The following is a 21630-nucleotide window of genomic DNA, read 5'->3' on the forward strand; positions in this document are numbered from 1 at the left end:
TACATTGGACTTGCAGTATGATTCTAAAGGTTACAGGCGACTGAAGTTTACACCGTGACAGTAATCACGTTTATTAGTAAACCTTCCACTTGCCTACCTGGCTCATATGTCTTCTAAATTGATTTTGCCCTTAGACTGCTCTACCCATCAGCCAGGCCTAATTAAAGTTAACAATATTCTTCCCTTCTTTTTGGAAATGCAGCCAGTGCCTGACTTGTAAATTTTTTCGCAAGAAAAGATGCTGTGCTCCCAACTTGTTTTTCCCCACGGCCATTTCAGGCAGCATATCTTGGGTTTCCATCTAGCCTAAAGTGAACAACACATTTATCATGGAGTGCATTATCTGCACGGTCCACATATGACAGCGTGTCCAACCGGGGCATGTGTCCCAATACACCAAATGTCAGAGCCGCCATAAATGATCCATTCCATTCTAAAATTGTTTTCTAGTGCTTGAGGCTTCCCAAAAGTTTGACAGCCTGAGGGCTCCTTCGACAGAATTTGGAGCACGGTTAACATGTTAATGGCCGCCATGCCTGTTCACAAGCGGTGTTTATGACACTGTCAAAACGCCTTCACTGGGCGACCTATATTTCTCTCCCACTCCTGCTTCTACTGTCAGTAGAGGCGCTTGACAGGTAGGTACTTTTTCCTCCTCTTCAGCCGAAACAATTGTCTGCACACCAGTGTGAGAAGTTCTTGGGACCGGTTAATTGCTTCGAGATATTCGTCTCCCTAACAGCGGCATGTGGCTTCCTAATCCCAAACGTCCACAGCAAGATTCACTGTTAAATGACCAAACTGCATGATTGTTCTCAACCCCACAAAATATTATTCGCAGACAACCACCATAAACTTCCCACAATCATTAACAATCTACCACCTCACATCAACGCTGGTTCAAGTTGATAATTTATTTTATTTATTTATTTATTTATGCATTTATTTTACCTGGCAAGATTAGGGCCTTCAGGCCCTCTCTTACACCTAACCAGGCATACTCAGATTCAACAAATTTCAGTTTCTACAGAACATTAAGGACATATTACGTGTTATACAGTATTAATGTTAAGAAAAAAATAGAGATTATAAACGTAGTACAATGATAATTATAACAATCAAAAATTAATTATAACAATCAAGAATAATAATAATAGTAATAATAATAATAATAATGACTATGTATATGAAAGTAAACATATTTTTCTTTTATGAATGTCAGTCCTATTGCTAGTTGGGAATTTTCTCGTTATATTCTTGCAGCTTGTGAGTTATTCTCATCAAGCAGAGACATAAGACGATAGAATGAGGTGAAAGAGATATAGAAGAGGTAGATAGGTTAGAGGAAGAGAAATAGAATGGTAAAATTCGAAGCTATGATGGAGAGGAGAAAGAAAGAGATGAGAGGGGCCCAACAATGGTGGCTACACCGTCCCTAATATGTAAGTCTTGAGTTCACTCTTGAATTTTGAGTGGTTCTGGATAAGACGCAGATCACAGGGGAGCGCGTTCCATAGTCGTATGGCTGAGATGGAGAATGACACAGAGAAAGATTTTGTGTTATGTAAAGGTACAGCCAAGATGCTAGACGTATCCGATCTGGTATTGCGGTTGTGGAATGATGATAGGTCTTTAATGTGAGAAGATAAGTATTGGGGGCACCAGTGGCTAAGAAATCGATGAAGTAAGCACATCGTGTGGAGATCGCGTGCCTTATGTGGGCGTATCCAACCTAGCTGGGAGTATGAAGGACTGATATGATCATACAACCGTATATTGCATACGTATCTAACGCAAGCGTTCATCACTAGCTCGAGGCGTCTCGAATTTTCACTATCTGTGCCGTGTTGATCTACATCACAGTAGTAAAGATTAGGCAAGACTAGTGTTTGGACTAATTTTTGTTTAACATGGGTTGGAAATATTTTTCTAAATTTCTGAATTGCATGTAGGGAGGAGAGCGATTTCCGGCAAGCTGTAACTGTTTGTTCTTCCCAGTTTAGGTGTTCATCCAAGATTATTCCAAGGTCTTTTACTGTTTTTTGGTATGGTAGTTGGGTACCATTGAGGTGTATTTGAGGGACTGTTTCGTGAAAGTGCCGACTGATTAACTTTGGATGAGATATAAGTATGACCTGGGATTTCTTGGGGTTTAGTTTCAGACCTAGGTTCTGTGCCCATCGAGAAACAGAGCAAAGATCTGCGTTCATACTCGCTACTGCGTCAGCAATGTTCTTGGGGCTTGCACTTATGTACAGTTGGATGTCTTCGGCATATAGATGGTAGTTGCAGGAGTGAATCACTGAAGAAATATCATTAATGTACAGTGAGAAGTGTAATGGACCAAGGACGGAGCCTTGGGGAACTCCAGAGCGCACGTTTTATGATGACTTTTCCGACCCACAAATGAATTGTTGACTTCTGTTTTTGAGGTAGCTGTCGAACCAGTGTATTGCGCTGTTTTAGAAATTCAGCTGCTTCATTTTAATTAGTAATATATCAAAGTCAACTGTATCAAAAGCCTTGCTAAAGTCAAGCAGTGTTAGGATGGTAGCTTCACGTCTGTCCATAGCATGTTTAATGTCATCAGTTACTTTGATTAATGCAGTTGCTGTACTATGGTGCTTTCGAAAGCCTGACTGATATTTGTCATGGATGTTATGAGTTTTGAGGTAATCCGTTAGCTGTTCATGGACGATGTATTCTAGGGCTTTAGATATTGCAGGTAGTATGCTGATCGGCCTGTAGTCACCTGGCGACTTAGGGTTGTCAGTCTTGGGTATAGGTTGAATTAAACTTTGCTTCCACTCAGTAGGATATGTACTACTGACAGGAGACAGGTTGAAGATGTCTGTGATAACTGGAGTAATAGTGTCTACGACGTTCTTGATCATGCCAATGCTCACTCCATCATTTCCTACTGCCTCGGAAGAGATTCTCGTAATTGCCTTGTGTACTGTGCCGGTAGTGACATGTTTTAGGAAAAACTTGTCTCTCGAGAGATTGATATCTTGGGGCTAGTAATTTGTCGCTGCGTGGCAGTTTACAGCTGTTGAGAAGAAATCGTTTAATTCCTCTGCAGACGCTTGATAAACAGCGTCAGATCTTCGCTTCCCTATACCGAAACTGCGCAGCTTTTTCCACAGTGCAGCAGGTTTTGATATGCCGCATACGACAGAGCGGGCATGTCTGATTTTGGCATTCCTCACGCTCTGCTTGGTTCTATTTCGGAGTTTCCTATAAGCTTCGTACGCCTCGGGAGTTGGGTTACGCTTGAAGGCCCTATGTGCAGCATCACGTTTATTCATTAACTGGCGTAATGCAGTGGTGAGCCACGGAGCGGGAGCTCTCTTTACCTTGACAGTGCGTTGAGGAGCATGTTTATCATATAGTGCAATGATTTTGCGACATAATTCCCGAATTTTTCCGTCTAAAGTCGGTTCATTGCTTATATCATACCAAGGGATGTCTGAGCAATCCTTTTGAAGAGCGTCATGGTTAACATTTTTTAGGTTTCTGTAGGTTACCAGGTGAGATTTTTCTTTGGTAGTATGCACTGAGTAATTTAAGAATATCACGTCATGAGCAGAGAGTCCTGGAGCGGATGTCTGATTGGCGCGAATTATTTTATCTGGTCGCTTTGTTGCCATTATATCTATGAGTGTATGGCTGTGTGGCGTCTGATGAGTTGGGTCCAGCGGTGTTAAACTCATATAATTGGAGTGGAACAGTCTCCTTAGTTTTTCTGCAGAGGGAGATTTTAACTGTAAGTCGATGTTTGTGTCACCCATAATGATTATGTGTTCATACAGTGTCACGAGCGAGGACAGGGCAGACTGAAAGGACATAGCACCGACGTTAGGAGGTTTATAGATTACTCCAATTAGCAGTTTCTGATTTGATGTATTTATTTCGAAAAACAAGAACTCTGCTTCTCCTTCGCACTTTGCATCCGATGTGCATACTATAGTAGGTCTCAGATCAGAGCGAACATAGGCACCCACACCACCCCCGCGTCGTGTTTCACGATCTGCCCTTAGGAGAGTGTAATCAGTGATTCGGATAGCGTCGGAAGAGATGTTTGGTTTCAACCAAGTTTCAGAGACGAGGATAATATGGAACAGCGATTGGCAGAACAGGTTACAGAACTCGTCGAAGTGAGCCGTTAGCGACTGAGCGTTCGCGTGGGCCACAAAGAGCCCGCCGCCGGAACCGGTCCGTCCCACTGTGGCCGCCTGTAGGACCGAGCGCGCTCCGTTTACCTGCTGGCCGGAAGAGGGACAAAAGCTGGATTTCGCGGGGGAAGACATATTTACAGGTGTGTCCAAGGTCGTGACTGACTCAAGCGTCTGTGGGCTAAAGGTGAAAGACAAGCTGGAGGTATCGGAGAAGGGAGCGAAAAGAAAGATGGAAAGTGGAAGTGGTGCTTACGAAAAAGATAATAGTAGTAGTAGTGGTGGTAGTGACGAGGATGAAAATAACAGATATAGAAAGGCGGTTTTAAGGAGATTCCTGTTAATGGTGAATGTTAATTCCCGTTTGACTGACAATATGAATATACATGAGCACTTATGATACACAAATAAAGAAGCAATATCTATGTGAAACAATTGACTGATTTTAAATAGAGTACTTATGGTACTTATAGAATTAACGAAGCAATATTTACGTAAAAAAATGAAAAGAAAGAATACTAATTAACTTATATTAGACAGAGTACAATATGAGACTTTGTGTCTCGCGAGATTTCGCTCAGTCTTTCAGTTCGGACATGTTCGTCACCGTTTTCCTCCCTCCTTCCATCTTGACTACGATCCTGCCATCCTGGGTCCATACATTTTGAAGGCCGAACTGTGTGATCGCAGTGTTCAAAATTTTTAGTCTTTCGCGCGTCAGATCTTCCCTCAGGGTAACCCCACTCTTGGCGAGTTTTCTTATCTGAGCAAACACTTCAGCTCTTTTCCGGTATGACACAAATTTAATTATTATGGGCCTGGGTTTCATGGCACCTGGTATCATGCGCCCAACACGGTGGCTTCTGTCAATATCGGCCACGTCGATTCGCACGCCAAGTTTTTCACACACGAGGCTAATGACCAGGTCGTCGGTGTTTTCGCGATCGTTTTCAGCTACCCCGAACAAGCGCAAGCTGTTCCTTCGCTGATACTGCTCGATTTCATCGGTGGCCGCAGACAGTTTAGCTTCTAGGTCGGCGGCTTTTTTCTCTTGTGCGGCCAGGGACTTTTTAAGAGACTGGATTTCGGTGCTGTTGCGCCCGACAGACTCTTGCAGTTTGTCCATGACCGCGGCCGTCACAGAATCCGTGATGGATTGCACGATTACGTCTAGCGTGTCTTTGCTGTGCAGCGCCGCACTCACCTGGGACCGGACGAGCTCCCCGATGTCGGGAAGCGAGGCCTCACCTGCCGCCGGAGACCGGGCGCCCACGCCGCCTGCGCCCCTGTAGCCTCGCCTGCTGCCGCTTACTCGTGCTCTTCCCATTTTTCACTCACTTATCACTTGTGGTAATCAACGGAAAACAACACACCACGGCAAGTAACTCTTGTTTAGTCGGATGCACACGTTGTGGACTGCCGCACTTCTCTGTAACACCTTCAATGAGCGGAAAAACTCGCGAGCCAAAGAAACGCGCGTCACTCAGTGGCCGCCATCAGTGGCCTGTCATCTCACAAAAGTAATGTCTTGGTTGTAAAATCAACATTAAAGAGTATCTTTAAATATGAAAAATAGTTAGAGAGTGATTCAACCTCACTCAATTTCTGTTACTGATAATCCAATTCATTTAAATGTAATTGGCATTACACACATTCAAAGTAATTTATAACGTTCGTGTTCAAAAGCAGGGGAGCTAAGGCTAGTCTAGATTACAATACAAGAGCAACACTGTAAACGGAATTTAAAAGTACTGTCGTTTCCAAGTAAAACGTAATAGTTTTATTCTGTTACAATAGTAGAATTGTATTTATAAAGTCTCAACTGTTCCTGTATCGAGTGAAGGGTCACCCCTGACATTGCTTGTAAACGCACATACAGTTGCCTTGAGCGCTAGCAATGAACAGGAAGCCGCACGCTAATGGACTGGAACATTTCAGTTAAAAGTTAAGCATGAGTAGTTTCACATCAGAGACGTCTGTGTAACAGTAGGGTAGTTTTCGTTATGCCACGACGGACAATCGCGATGAACGCTCATGATCGCACCATCACACACAAAAGGTTTGTCAACAATGAAGTTGCTCAACATTTGTATCTGAGTCACAGTGACGTGGTGCGGACATGGAATCGGTTCCAGTTGGCAGATAATGTAGAACACTTACACCGCTCGCTCCGTCCACTTATACAGGTGCACAGGATGATCAATATCTACGATTTTTGAGTCAAAGGAACCGCTGGCCGAGTGGTCCTGAACAGTAGTCGGTGTTCTAAGAGGTTAAAGGACGTCATATATCGCATCAAACTGTTAGGAGACGTTTGCATGAAGCGAATCACCATTTCTGCGAGCAGGATAAGTGCGATGTTGTACACCAGAAAACCACGATCTACGCTACAGCTGACTAAGAAATTATGGGGAATGGACGCCTCAGGAATGGCATCAGTTGTTGTTTATGAATAAGCTCGGATCTAGCCTGATAATCACAGGCAACACTTTGGAGACAACTTGCTAATGTAGAGTGCCTCCACCACTGTGTCCTACACTTGCAACAAGGCAATGGTGAAGTGATGTTCTGGGGTGGCATCCGATGGGCTAACCATATACCTCTCATGACTGTTGAGATCAGTCTCACTGCTCTAAGGTACGTGTATGAGATTCTGAAACTGACAGTGGGACCGTATGGCCAACATTTTGGTGACGATTTCATCTCGATGGATGATAACTAGCGTACTCATCTTGCTGTTCCCGTGAACACGTTCCTTCAGCAAGCTTGTCTGGAGTGGCCTCCCTGCCACCAAAGCTAAACTTAATTGAATTAATGTGAGATTAACTGAACATATGTGAGATTAATTAAAAAGAGCTGTTTGTGGACTTCGACTATGACATCGTACTCTGCATGACGTATACTGGATCAGTACTGATCAATGGGACAATTTGCACGACAGCTGGACTGAAGACTTTATTGATGATGAGCCACAAAGAATTATATCTTGCATCCGAGCAATGTGACGATCCACCACGTACTGACGGAACTCGTTAGTGCTGTGAGATACAACCTCCCCCCCCCGTCCCCCTCTCCTCCTATGGAATACAAATTTGTCATAACACAAATGTTTGTCTTTCTGATCGTATGTGGACATATTACTAATGAATATGTACGTGCTATGAATCTCGAAATATAGGGGTGATGCAAAATTCCTGTTGACTTGTGAGCAAACGGGAAAATTCCATTATGATCAAAAAATGGCTCTGAGCACTATGGGACTTAACTGCTGTGGTCATCAGTCCCCTACAACTTAAAACTACTTAAACCTAACTAACCTAAGGACATCACACACATCCATGCCCGAGGCAGGATTCGAACCTACGACCGTAGCGGTCGCGCGGTTCCAGACTGTAGCGCCTGGAACCGCACGGCCACCCTGACCGGCATTAAGTTTAATAATAAGCTGTAGCATGTAACTACCTCACAGATTAAAATGTCAATGACGAGAATACCAGGGAAACAAACGAAAATGTGACTCATACGCGAGAAATCAAGTGAAATTCTAGTCTTAGTTCATGTCTAATATGTGGAATAGTAAACGTGTTCAGGGCAGATTTTAGAATTCCACAATGGCAGATAGCGTATATAGGACTGTGGAATCTCTACTATCGAGAATCAGTTCACTTTGAGAGATGGACGAGGGCAGATATTTTGTCCAGTGAGTGGCGTGTCGCCAGTAGCTTCAGGAATTTAAATTTTTCCAACGGCAGTTTCGTAGACTTGCAAAATTTTGTGCTAAAGCCCTTCAGCAACATTTTTTTTCCGCAGTTAGCTTCGAGTTCTCCATTTTTTAGCTGCAACGTATTTTGACTTGTGAATTTCTTCACATAGTTGTGAACACTATTGTCTTGTGCCACACTTAAGGTTTTCGTAATAACTAGTGAGTATCTGTCTCAGTTGGGTTTTCTGTATTAAATGAGGCTTAACAAACACTTTTTCTTGCTAAACTTTAATTCCCTGGTGTCTACTACATTTTTATTCACAAAATCCTGCCTGCAATTGATAACATTATTAAAAGTTATCAGTAGTGTGTGACTGTCTGGTTGCATGCATGTAATAAACCTTTTCACCTTCCAGAATACAAAACACGAAGAATAGGAAAGCACGTTTCATCTATTATAGATCGTTACATCATCACTGACCATCTCACTGCTTACATGATCTTACGTACAGAGAATTGGTGCTTTCTGTTGGTGCCCCTGATGTTCTGCTCCTATACGTTGCTTTTCGGCTACTCCAGCAGGCAGAAAATTCTTAAGTAATAAATTGGTTCATTACAATTTTCATATCTGCTACTACTGATCAACAGGTGTTCAATTTTAGACCATGTGATAATTTGTAAATACCGTATTATTTCGACGAGGGCTGTACTATTCATTCTCTGGTAGGCAATCTGTCATTTCAGCATTGTCACCTGGCTGCACAACAGAAAATTGTTCGTTATCAATTTACACTGATGAGCCAAAATATGATGACCACTAGCTTAATAGCTTGTCTGCACGACTTTGGAACGAAATACACCATTGATCCTGCGTATCAGGGATCCGACAGTTTCTTGGCAGGTCCGTGGAAGTTTGTAGCATTACATGTGTAGGCACAGGTCATGTAAATCGTGTAAATAGTGGGCCGCTGTTTTCCGTATGCAGTAATGGTTGCGACTAAGATGGGTTGCGTTGGATTTACATCATGCGAATTTAGTCGCCGAGACAACAACGTGAGTTCACTATAACGCTCCTCAAACCATTGCAGCACGGTTGTGGCTCCGAGACTCGGACAATTATGCTGCTAAAAAGGACATCGCCGTCGGTGAAGAGTGGTTTGTGGGATTAAAGGGACCGGACTGCTGACGTCATCGGTCGTCGGTGAAGACATAAAGCATGAATGGATTCAGATGGTTCGCAGCTATTAGCGTGTTTTCGATTACTACCACAGGTCCCACGCAAGCGCAGCAAAATGTCTACCAGAGCGTAATACTGCTCCCTCCTGCCTGCGTCCGACGCCTGTTGCACGTTTGGAGCCACCGTTCACATCGATGACAGCATTAAGAGAAACAACCATCGACGTAGTGTAACAGAACCGTGATTCCTCCGAAGAGCCAGCGGTCGAACCCCGATGGCCCCGTGCCAACTGTAATTGTAACTGATGACATCGTAGGGTCACCATGTGAACACGCAGGGTTGGCCTGTTTCAACAATGTACGACGAACGGTCTGCTCTAAACGACTGTTTTTTCGACGGAGATGCCACAGATCATCACCTGGCCTGCTTTGCAGAGCAGACAAGCCTCCGAACCCCACGTTTTGTGAACAGTCGTGGTCGTCCCACCATTCAGCTAGTGCTAGTTTCATTGTCCTTCTACCTGTTTCTGCAGATGCTCACGACAGTAGCGCGTGAGCATTCGCTCTGTTTCGCCGTGTTCCAGCTCTGGTAGTAATAATCTGCCCTCTGTCAGAGTCACTCATCTCAATGTATTTCCCCATTTGCCGCCCATATCTTCGCTAGAATGATCCACCTTTCGCCTCTTCTCCGCTTACATAATTTTGTTACCGCGTCACGTACCCGACCGCAACCAGGCACCATCCATCATCGCGGTGGCAGTACTAAGAGTGTTTTGTCTTATCAGTGTGTTACAAAGAACAGCAGAAAAACATTAGTTTACCGTAATCGACTTTTGGGGCTAACCGAGAACGAGTTGGCCTTCGTACTTTTCGAGTCAGTTGCTTCCTTAACTGGGCGTACTAGTTAATCTTTGCGTGACAATAACAGGAATACCACGTATAATCACTTCATCAACTTCAGAATGTAGACATACGCATGTAGCCTGGAAGATACTTTCATTTTCTTTGTAAATTGCACCATCTGAGTGGAAATCGCCCACTGAATTCGAACTCAAAGTATTTGTAGAAGAACGTGGTAAAAATTGCTTGGAAATGATGAACAAGTGTATCAGGTGGTGCACTATATTCCGTGAGTGTCAACGTCAGCGATAACACCACTTATGTTTCTAATGAGCGCTGAGAGGCTTTGGCTTAATATGCCTAGCGAAGGATAAAAGACACAATTTTAACAGCTGAGTAACATCGATGGGTGGTGTTCATTATCCGGTAAACGGGACTGACTACTAGAGACGCTTCGTTTGGCCCAGGGTAAGGAACGACGATAGCGCAGTGTGTGTAGAAAAGGTGAACATAGAAGAGCCGAATATAGCGACAAATTGGTACTGCAGCAGATAATGTCAGCAGGCCTTGGTAATGCTTTTACAATTGCAGTACAAAATTATCATACTCAATAAAGAAAATTAACGAAGATGTTTTGGAAGGAGAAAAAAGTAATTCGGTTATGTCGGAACATTCGCTGAGGAGGTCAGCGTGACGATAGATGTTTGGGTGAGTGATGATACTGATTCAAAAAGAATGTTAATTAATACAACAGTCCCGACTGTGTTAGGGTGAAGCGAAATTACCGGCCAGTGGTCGACTTTCCTGCCCATTCCGGATAAGTACAGAGGAGGGGTATGCTTGGGAGCTCTAATGTTAAGGGTTATGGAGCCCCTCAGGGAGATAGCAGGCACGGCGGGAAAGAATTACAGTGTGCATTCGGTATGTTTGCTGCGAGGCCTTATCCGTGATGTGACGGAGGCCCAGCCGGCAACTATGGAGCGCACTGGGTGAAACCGGCTGCATTTAGCGGCATGTGTCGGCACGAATGACGTCTGCCGCTTGGGTTCTCAGCCCATCTTCGGCTGCTTTGGACGGCTGGCTGATTTGCTGAAGGCAACTAGCAACGCAGGCTTGGTGTGGGCTTAGTTGTTTATTTGTAGCATCGTACCCTGGGCTGATCGCGGTCCTCTGGTTTGGAGCAGAGAGGAAGGTCTAAACCAGAGGCTCAGATGACTCTGTGAAGGTATCGGACGCGAATTTATCGACCTCTGCTACCGGTTGTAGAATTGTACGGTTCTCCTCAACAGGTCAGGTGTGCACTACACGCAGGAAGCGGCTACTAGCGTAGCGGAGTACGTGTGGCGTGCACATTGGGCTTTTTAGGTTGGAGAACCCCTCCTTCGGGATCAAAGATGATTTGCCTGTTAAATCAGCTACAGTGACCTTAGAGAATCTTGGTCCTCGTAGGCAGAAAAGAGTAATATGATTTTAGTAAACTGCAGGAGCATCCAAGGAAAGGTCCCAGCATTAATATCGCTTACTGAAGGTTATAACGCACCGACAGTATTGGGTACAGAAAGCTGGTTGCAACCAGACGTCAACGACAACGTAATTATAAGTTCAGATTGGAATGTTCATCGTAAGGAGACGTTAGTCGCCAATGGCGGCGGCGTGTCTATTGCAATACAACGTTTGATTAAATCTAGCGAGGTTATCACTGATTTCGAAAGTGAATTAATCCGGGTAAAACTGAGTATCAAAGAACGGTAAAAAATGGTGATCAAATGTTTCTGTAGGCCACCTGGGTCAGGAACTGTAGTTGTAGAGCGCTTCAGACAGAACTTGCAGAATATCATTAGTAATTTTCCTGATAATGCCCTTGTAATAATGGGTAACTTCAACTTACCAGGTATAGATTGGGACTGTTACCCCATCAACACTGCTGATAGCGACAGGGATTCGTGTGTCACTCTTCTCGATGTCTCGACTTTAAACTACCTTGAGCAGACAGTTAGAAAACCAACTCGAAGGGTAACGTCTTAGACCTCCTGGCAACAAACAGACCAGAACTTATCGAATCAGTTAACGTAGAAGAAGGTATCAGTGATCAAAAGCTGTGACAGCATCTATGACGACGGGTCCTACAAGGACTGTTAAAAAAGATGGGAAGATATATTTGCTCATCAAGGGTGACAGGACGCAAATTTCAGAATACCTTAACAGTCAACATAAAATACTCGGTGTAGAGAACGAAGATGAGAACATATGGAAAAAATTCAAAGGCATCGTTCAATATGTCCTAGACAAGTATGTACCGAGTAAGGTTTTAAGGTTTGGGAAAGATCCACCATGGTTTAGCACCCATGTTAGAAAAACGCTACGTAAACGAAGAGCACTTCACCTCAGACTCGCGTAAGTAAGAACCTAGGTGACAAACAAAAGCTGAACGAAGCCAAAATGAGCATAAGGAGAGCAATGAGAGAAGCGTTCAACGATTTTGAAAATAAGACATTGTCCATCGACCTGACTAAAAACCGTAAGAGATTTTGGTTATATGTAAAATCAGTGAGTTGGTCAAAATCATCTATTTATTCTCTCAGCGACCACACCGACAGCGAAGCGGAAGATAACAGAGAGAAGGCCGAAATACTGAAGTCTGTCTTCCGAAGTTGTTTCACCGCGGAAGATCGTAACACTGTCCCTCCTTTCAATTGTCATGCGAACGTCTAAATGGCAGGTATTGAGATAACCGATCGCGGAAATGAAATCAGCTGCAATCGCTCAGTAAGCGAAGACGTCAGGACCAGATGAGATACCTATAAGATTCTATCAAGATTGAGCGAAAGAACTAGCTCCCCTTATAGCATTAATTTATCGTAGATCGCTTGACCTACGAAAGGTACCTAACGACTGGAAAAAAGCTCTGGTAATTCCCTTTTTTAAGAAAGGCTGTAAGACGGATCCACAAAATTATATACGTATATCGTTGATGTTAATCTGTTGTGGAATTGTTGTTGTTGTGGTGGTCTTTAGTCCAGCGACTGGTTCGATGCAGCTCTCCATGCTACTCTATCCCGTGCAAGCTTCTTCATTTCCACAGTACCTACTGCAACCTACATCCTTCTGAGTCTGTTTAGCATATTCATCTCTTGGTCTCCCTCTACGATTTTTACTCTCCACGCTGCCCTCCAATACTAAACTGGTGATCCCTTGATGCCTCATAATATTCTCTACCAACCGATCCCTTCTTCTAGTCAAGTTGTGACACAAATTTCTCTTCTCTCCAATTCTATTCAGTACCTACTCCTTAGTTATGTGATCTACCCAACTAATCTTCAGCATTTTTCTGTAGCATCACATTTCGAAAGCTTCTATTCTCTTCTTGTCTAAACTGTTTGTCGTCGACGTTTCACTTTCATACATGGTTACACGCCATACAAATACACTCCTGGAAATTGAAATAAGAACACCGTGAATTCATTGTCCCAGGAAGGGGAAACTTTATTGACACATTCCTGGGGTCAGATACATCACATGATCACACTGACAGAACCACAGGCACACAGACACAGGCAACAGAGCATGCACAATGTCGGCACTAGTACAGTGTATATCCACCTTTCGCAGCAATGCAGGCTGCTATTCTCCCATGGAGACGATCGTAGAGATGCTGGATGTACTCCTGTGGAACGGCTTGCCATGCCATTTCCACCTGGCGCCTCAGTTGGACCAGCGTTCGTGCTGGACGTGCAGACCGCGTGAGACGACGCATCATCCAGTCCCAAACACGCTCAATGGGGGACAGATCCGCAGATCTTGCTGGCCAGGGTAGTTGACTTAAACCTTCTAGAGCACGTTGGGTGGCACGGGATACATGCGGACGTGCATTGTCCTGTTGGAACAGCAAGTTCCCTTGCCGCTCTAGGAATGGTAGAACGATGGGTTCGATGACGGTTTGGATGTACCGTGCACTATTCAGTGTCCCCTCGACGATCACCAGTGGTAGGAGATCGCTCCCCACACCATGATGCCGGGTGTTGGCCCTGTGTGCCTCGGTCGTATGCATTCCTGATTGTGGCGCTCACCTGCACGGCGCCAAACACGCATACGACCATCATTGGCACCAAGGCAGAAGCGACTCTCATCGCTGAAGACGACACGTCTCCATTCGTCCCTCCATTCACGCCTGTCGCGACACCACTGGAGGCGGTCTGCACGATGTTGGGGCGTGAGCGGAAGACGGCCTAACGGTGTGCGGGACCGTAGCCCAGCTTCATGGAGACGGTTGGGAATGGTCCTCGCCGATACCCCAGGAGCAACAGTGTCCCTAATTTGCTGGGAAGTGGCGGTGCGGTCCCCTACGGCACTGCGTAGGATCCTACGGTCTTGGCGTGCATCCGTGCGTCGCTGCGGTCCGGTCCCAGGTCGACGGGCACGTGCACCTTCCGCCGACCACTGGCGACAACGTCGATGTACTGTGGAGACCTCACGCCCCACGTGTTGAGCAATTCGGCGGTACGTCCACCCGGCCTCCCGCATGCCCACTATACGCCCTCGCTCAAAGTCCGTCAACTGCACATACGGTTCACGTCCACGCTGTCGCGGCATGCTACCAGTGTTAAAGACTGCGATGGAGCTCCGTATGCCACGGCAAACTGGCTGACACTGACGGCGGCGGTGCACAAATGCTGCGCAGCTAGCGCCATTCGACGGCCAACACCGCGGTTCCTGGTGTGTCCGCTGTGCCGTGCGTGTGATCTTTGCTTGTACAGCCCTCTCGCAGTGTCCGGAGCAAGTATGGTGGGTCTGAGACACCGGTGTCAATGTGTTCTTTTTTCCATTTCCAGGACTGTACTTTCAGAAACGACTTCCTTAACACTTAAATCTATACTCGATGTTAACAAACTTCTCTTCTTCAGAAACACTTTCCATGCCATTGCCAATCTACATTTTATTTCTTCTCTACTTCGACCATCATCAGTTATTTTGCTTCCAAAATAGCAAAACCCATTTACTACTTTAAGCGTCTCATTTCCTAATCTAATTCCCGCAGCATCATCCGATTTAATTCGACTACATTCCATTATCCTCGTTTTGCTTTGGTTGATGTTCATCTTATATCCTCCTTTCAAGACACTGTCCATTCCGTTCATCTGCTCTTCCGGGTCGTTTGCTGTCTCTGACAGAATCATGATGTCATCGGCGAACCTCAAAGTTTTTATTCCTTGTCCATGGATTTTAATTCCTACTCAGAATTTTTCTTTTGTTTCCTTTACTGCTTGCTCAATATACAGATTGAATAACATCGGGGATTGGCTACAACCCTTTCTCACTCCCTTCTCAACCACTGCTTCCCTTTCATGCCCCTCGACTCATATAACTGACATCTGGTTTCTGTACAAATTGTAAATAGACTTTCGTTCCATGTATTTTAACCCTGCCACCTTCAGAATTTGAAAGAAAGTATTGCAGTCAACATTGTCAAAAGGTTTCTCTAAGTCTACAAATGCTAGAAACGTAGCTTTGCCTTTTCTTAATCTATTTTCTAAGATAAGTCGTAGGGTCAGTACTGCCTCTCGTGTTCCCACATTTCTACGGAATCCAAACTTATCTTCCCCGAGGTTGGCTTCTACCAGTTTTTCCATCCGTCTGTAAAGACTTCCTATTAGTATTTGGCGGCAGTGGCTTGTTAAACTGACAGTTTGGTAATTTTCACATCTGTCAACACCTTCTTTCATTGGGGTTGGAATTATTATATTCATCTTGAAGTCTGAGGGTATTTTGCCTGTCTCATACATCTTGCTCACTAGATCGTAGAGTTTTGTTAGTCATGGCTCTCCCAAGGTTGTCTTAGTAATTCTAATGGAATGTTGCCTACTCCCGTGACCTTGTTTCGACTTATATGGGACATGTTTTATGGTCAAGAGTTATGACGTTTTTGGAAAAGGGACATCTCCTCTATAAAAATCAACGCGAATTCCGCAAGCAGAGATCCTATGAAACTCAACTCGATCTGTTCCTCCATGAGATACATAGCACAGTGGACAACAGCGCTCAGGTTGAAGACGTGTTCCTTCATTTCAGTATGGCATTTGACACCGTACCGCATTGCCATTAAATGAAAAAAATACGAGCTTACTGGGTACCTGATCAACACGTCGTTCTTAACGGAAAAAATCGACCGATGTAAAGGTAATATCCGGAGTAGTACAGGGAAGTGTGATAGGACCGTTTCTGTTTACAAAATGTGTAAATGATATAGTAGAAAGCGTCGGATGCTCTTTAAGGCTATTCGCCGAATATGCAGTTGTTTATACCAAAGTAGTAACGCCAGAAGATTGTAAGAATTTGCAGAACGAGCTGCAGAGAATTAATGAATGGTGCGGGGTCTGGCAGTTGACCCTGAACATTAATAATTGTCACATACTGCGCATACATAGGAAAAGAAATTCACTACTGTGCAGCTACACTATTGATGACAAACAGCTGAAGACAGCGTCTGCCATACAGTATCTAGTCGCAACTACCCATAGCAACCTCAAGTGGGATGACCATATAAGAAAATTTGTTGGAAAAGCCGACACTGGACTCACATTCACCGGAAGAATCTTAAGGAAATGTAGCTCATCAACGAAAGAAGTGGCTTATAAGGCGCTTGTTCACCCTGTTCTTATTGTTTATCTATCTGGGCTCCTTGTCAGATAAAACTGATAGAGAAGATAGAGAAGATCCAACGAAGAGCTGCGCGTTTCGTCACATGTTCGTTTAGCTCGCGAGAGAGCGTTACGGTGATGCTAAACAAACTCCACAGGCGGACGTTACAAGCCAGGCTTTGTGCATCACGGAGAGAGTTATTACTGAAATTTCGGGACAGCACCTTTCAGGAGTCGCACAACATATTAATTCTCCACACATACATCTCTCGTATTGACTTCGAGGAGTAAATTCGAGAAATTAGAGCCAGTACAGAGGATTACCCACAATCATTCTTCCCGTGCACTATTCGCGAGTGGAACAGGTTTGGAGGGAACAGATAGTGGTACCGGAAGTACCCTCCACCACACACCATGAGGTGGCTTGCGGAGCATTACGTAGATGCTGATTATGTGATCATTTTACACTGCTGATTTTTGAGGATAGCTTTGACAATTCAACACTGATTTGTAAACCTTCGCTATAGTGAGAATGTGAATTATAACGATTTATACAGAGAAGATCTACTAAATGTAACCGTTAAAAATTGATACATCGTAATAGTCTGCTTACGTGCAGTGTGTTTGAAGTCATGCGGGCTACTTATTATTCAAGTGAACTAGTGTTTTTGTGTAGCTGATGAGTGATCAGATTATAATGACTTTTGCAATGCATCGCCTCTGTGTCCTGCCACACATTTCGCAAGCGGACGCGAATGAAGCGGAATAATTTAGCGGGCGAAGTTAACGAAAGTGGCAGCTCCCGCTCGCGGAGAGCCGGAACAAAACGAGTTTGCATTTTAAGCGCAGTCGGGGCGTGGGCATCGACCACGCCTGTGCACCCCAGGCGAGGCGAGCCGGAACAAACGCGACCGCGCTGCGTCGTTGGCCAGAGGCTATGGTGTGTCTCTCTGTCTGTCCTCCATATAGCGGACTGGTAGTTTGCATCAAGGACGGCGATTATATCGCCATTAATGTGAGTAAATGTTGTGAGGGTAGCGACGTTTACACTACTGGCCATTAAAATTGCTACACTACGAAGATGACGTGCTACAGACGCGAAATTTAACAGACTGGAAGAAGATGCTGTGATATGCAATTTATTACCTTTCCAGAGCATTCACACAAAATTGGCGCCGGTGGCGACATCTACAACTTTCTGACATGAGGAAAGTTTCCAACCGATTTCACATACACAAACAGCAGTTAACCGGCATTTCCTGGTGAAATGTTGTTGTGATGCCTCGTGTAAGGAGGAGAAATGCGTACCATCACGTTTCCGACTTTGATAAAGGTCGGATTGTAGCCTATCACGATTGCGGTTTGTCGCATCACGACATTGCTGCTCTCGTTGCTCGAGATCCAATGACTGTTAGCAGAATATGGAATCGGTGGGTTCAGGGGGGTAATACGAAACGCCGTGCTGGATCCCAACGGCCTCGTATCACTAGTAGTCGAGATGACAGACATCTTATCCGCATGGCTGTAACGGATCTTGCAGCCTCGTCTCGATCCCTGAGTCATCAGATGGGGACGTTTGCAAGACAACAACCATCTGCACGAACAGTTCGACGACGTTTGCACCAGCATGGACTATCAGCTCGGAGACCATGGCTACGGTTACCCTTGACTCTGCATCACAGACAGGAGCGCCCGCGATGGTGTACTCAACGACGAATGGCAAAACGTCATGTTTTCGGATGAATCCCGGTTGTGTTTACAGCATCGTGATGGTCGCATCCGTGTTTGGTGACATCGAGGTGAACGCGCAATGGAAGCGTGTATTCGTCATCGCCATACTGGCGTATCACCCGGCGTGATGGTATGGGGTGCCATTTGTTACACGTCTTGGTCACCCCTTGTTCGCATTGACGGCACTTTGAACAGTGGACGTTACATGTCAGATGTGTTGCGACTCGTCGCTCTACCCTTCATTCGCTCTCTGCGAAAACCTACATTTCAGCAGGATTATGCACGACCACATGTTTCAGGTCCTGTACGGGCCTTTCTGGATGCAGAGGATGTTCGACTGCTGCCCTGGCCAGCACATTCTCCACATCTCTCACCAACTGACAACGTCTTGTCAATGGTGGCAGAGCAACTGGCTCGTCAAAATGCGCTAGTCGCTACTCATGTTGAACTGTGGTATCGTGTTGAAGCTGAATGGGCAACTGTACCCGTTCACGCCATTCAAGCTCTGTTTGACTCAATGCCCAGGCGTATCAAGGGCGTTATTACGGCCAGAGGTGGTTGTTGTGGGTACTGATTTCTCAGGATCTATGCATCCAAATTGAGTGAAAATGTAGTCACATGTCAGTTCTAGTATAATATATTTGTGCATTAAATACACTTTTAACATCATCCATTTCTTCTTGGGATAGCAGTTAAAATGGCCAGTAGAGTAAAAGAGATTTTCCTTCGTATACTCGAGGTTGTTATTCATTATTTTTGATTGTTGCTCTGCTCAAAAGTCAAATAAAATATTAGGTATTTTATTAATTTTGACAGTACTGGACTTAATCAAACATTTCAACAGTCATATTTCACATATAGCTGAGCCGAACACGACAGATAATAAGTGGTTTGGATATTAAATAGTGGCAACTATTTATTCACGGCCGATACAAAAGAGTAACATGATTGCACCTGTTGCTGTCCTTCAAAGTAGTCACCAGCGTTGTGTAGAACCCGTTGGCAACGATGGGGAAGGCGCAGTACACCGTCTGCAGAGCCTGTCCTTTTGATGGTGCGAATGTAGCGGTACACTGCCTGTCGAATCTCTGGAACAGTTTGGAAGTGAATGCCACGAAGTGGTTCCTTCATCTTCGGAATCAAATCAAAGGCACAACGACTTAAGTCCGGGGAATATGGTGGATGGTGCAGTACTTCCCAGTCCCATCGACCGACCAGAGCAGCCACAGCTTGCGCTGTATGCACCCGCCCATTGTCGTGCAAAATGATGGGTGGGTTGCGCAGAAAGTGCCACCGCTTCTTTCGCAAGCTGGTCGCAGGTGATGCTCCTTAAACGACTAGCTTTGATGCGAGCATGTAAAAGCACAACTATTGACAAAGACGCGCATCACCATTTCGGCCACTATCTTGCCGTGATTGAATAGAATTTTCCGTAATGCTCATACATCTACTCGTGCTACTATGTAATACACATCACACTCACTGATAGGCAGTGAAAGGGGGAAGGTGGCATTCATTTCGGCATAGGCACAAAATTAGAAATGTGTGGAAAGCTGAAGCTTCTTTTGGACTGTATCACAATTTTGGAACACGAAAATATATCGATCTAGGTGTGCTTCTTTATCTGCACTCTGCAAGGGACCCTGCGGTTCATGACGAAGACACACTGTACACCAGTTCCATTTTCTCCCCTTTGTATTACGTTAGATGGCTGCACACGAGCGGATTTCTGAGACGGGCCGGAGCCGTTGACCGTTCCGCGGATTATTTTTGACGTATTTTTGAGGTCTGACGTTCTTCACTAATGTGTAGGCCTCGCCCTTCGGATACTGTCCTTCAGATCTGCCGAGAGGCCAGGTCCCTTACAGAAATCGGAGGGTCTTCAAGATTGATTTGTTTACCCAGGACTGCAATCCTAGCTCGACATGCTAGAGACCACAGCTAACGTATTTCAGCAGTACCGACCCTGGCGCACCGGAAGTAGGTTGTACATCGAGACAATAGCATTAAGGGGAGACGGTGGCAGCAGTAATGAAAAATTTACAAATTATTTTTATTTGCTTATTTGATAGTACATATAACTGAGATTATTATCCCAAATTTTTTCCTTGAAATCCGAACTACAAATGGCATAAGAAAATTAAAACCCTAAGCAGTGTAATGCGCCAAGCCCGCTTTTCAATGTACCCAATGGATGAAAAATTTTATTGCAGAATTTGGCCTGTGAACCTAGCAAATATAGCTTTAGAAGGCTGTGATTTTTTGTATACATAACAGCAGTGTTGTAAAGAAGGCTGTGGAGCCATTTTCTGGTTCAATCAGTGTGGTACAGAAGGCTGTGGAGTGTTGTAAACAAGTATTGTGCTGTTCAGTGGAATTCGAGGGACACTTGATTGATTGTGCCATTCTTTGTGCAAGGTTGAATCCATTGATTCCTTTTTACAATTCCTAGGCCTGGTAAAATATTTAAAAATATAGTAAATCCCATATTTCCAATGTAAAGCGAAAAACTGACATTGAGGTTAGTGTCGGGCCTGCAGATGCAAACATTAGCTTGTCTCCAAGTGCATCTAAAATAAAACTTGGGACTGGGATTGTGTCAGAAGAAACAAATCATGACAGAAATAAAGGTTTCAGAATTGTAGCTCTGGAAATGGTGGCAGAAGCACTTAGAAAAGTCTGTAAGTGCTCTGTTTGTGGAGGAAATGTGGATTTTGTTCATGATGGAAAGAGAGAAGGTGTCATTTGCACATTGCAGATTTTGTGTCAAAACTGCAACGCTGACAGACCATTCAAGACACAAAGGTCAGTAATAGAATCTATGAAGCCAATATGAGATTTGCTAATGGACTAAGATGTATAGGTATTGGAAGACATGGAGGAAACCTTTCATGTGTTATTATGAACATGCCTGGTCCTCCCCTACAATTTTCTGCAATGAATACTGCTCTCCTCAATTCAGTTGCAGAAGTAAGTGAAGAGAGCATGAAAATGAAGTCCTGGGGGCAATTCAAGAAAATTGTGAAGCAACTGATAGCAACGATATAACAGTTTCCTGTGACAGTTCATGGATGAAGAGGGGGCCTACTTCATTGCTTGGAGTTTCAACAGTCATTAGTGTCGACACTGGAAAAGTATTAGACTTAGAGGTGATGTCTAAATATTGTTCTGCATGTTCCTTGCACAAGAAATATGTTGATGCAGGTAAAGGAACAGAATGGCAAGAAGCCCATAAAGCTGTTTGTGGCAGAAATTATGCAGGCTCCAGTGGTGGGATGGAAGCTGCAGGTATAAAATTCATTTTTCATAGATCTTTGCAAAAGTATGGACTAAGATGCATACAGTATTTAGGAGATGTAGACTCTAGTGC

Source organism: Schistocerca nitens, chromosome 1 (assembly GCF_023898315.1).
Source record: "Schistocerca nitens isolate TAMUIC-IGC-003100 chromosome 1, iqSchNite1.1, whole genome shotgun sequence".
In the NCBI taxonomy this organism is placed as follows: domain Eukaryota; kingdom Metazoa; phylum Arthropoda; class Insecta; order Orthoptera; family Acrididae; genus Schistocerca; species Schistocerca nitens.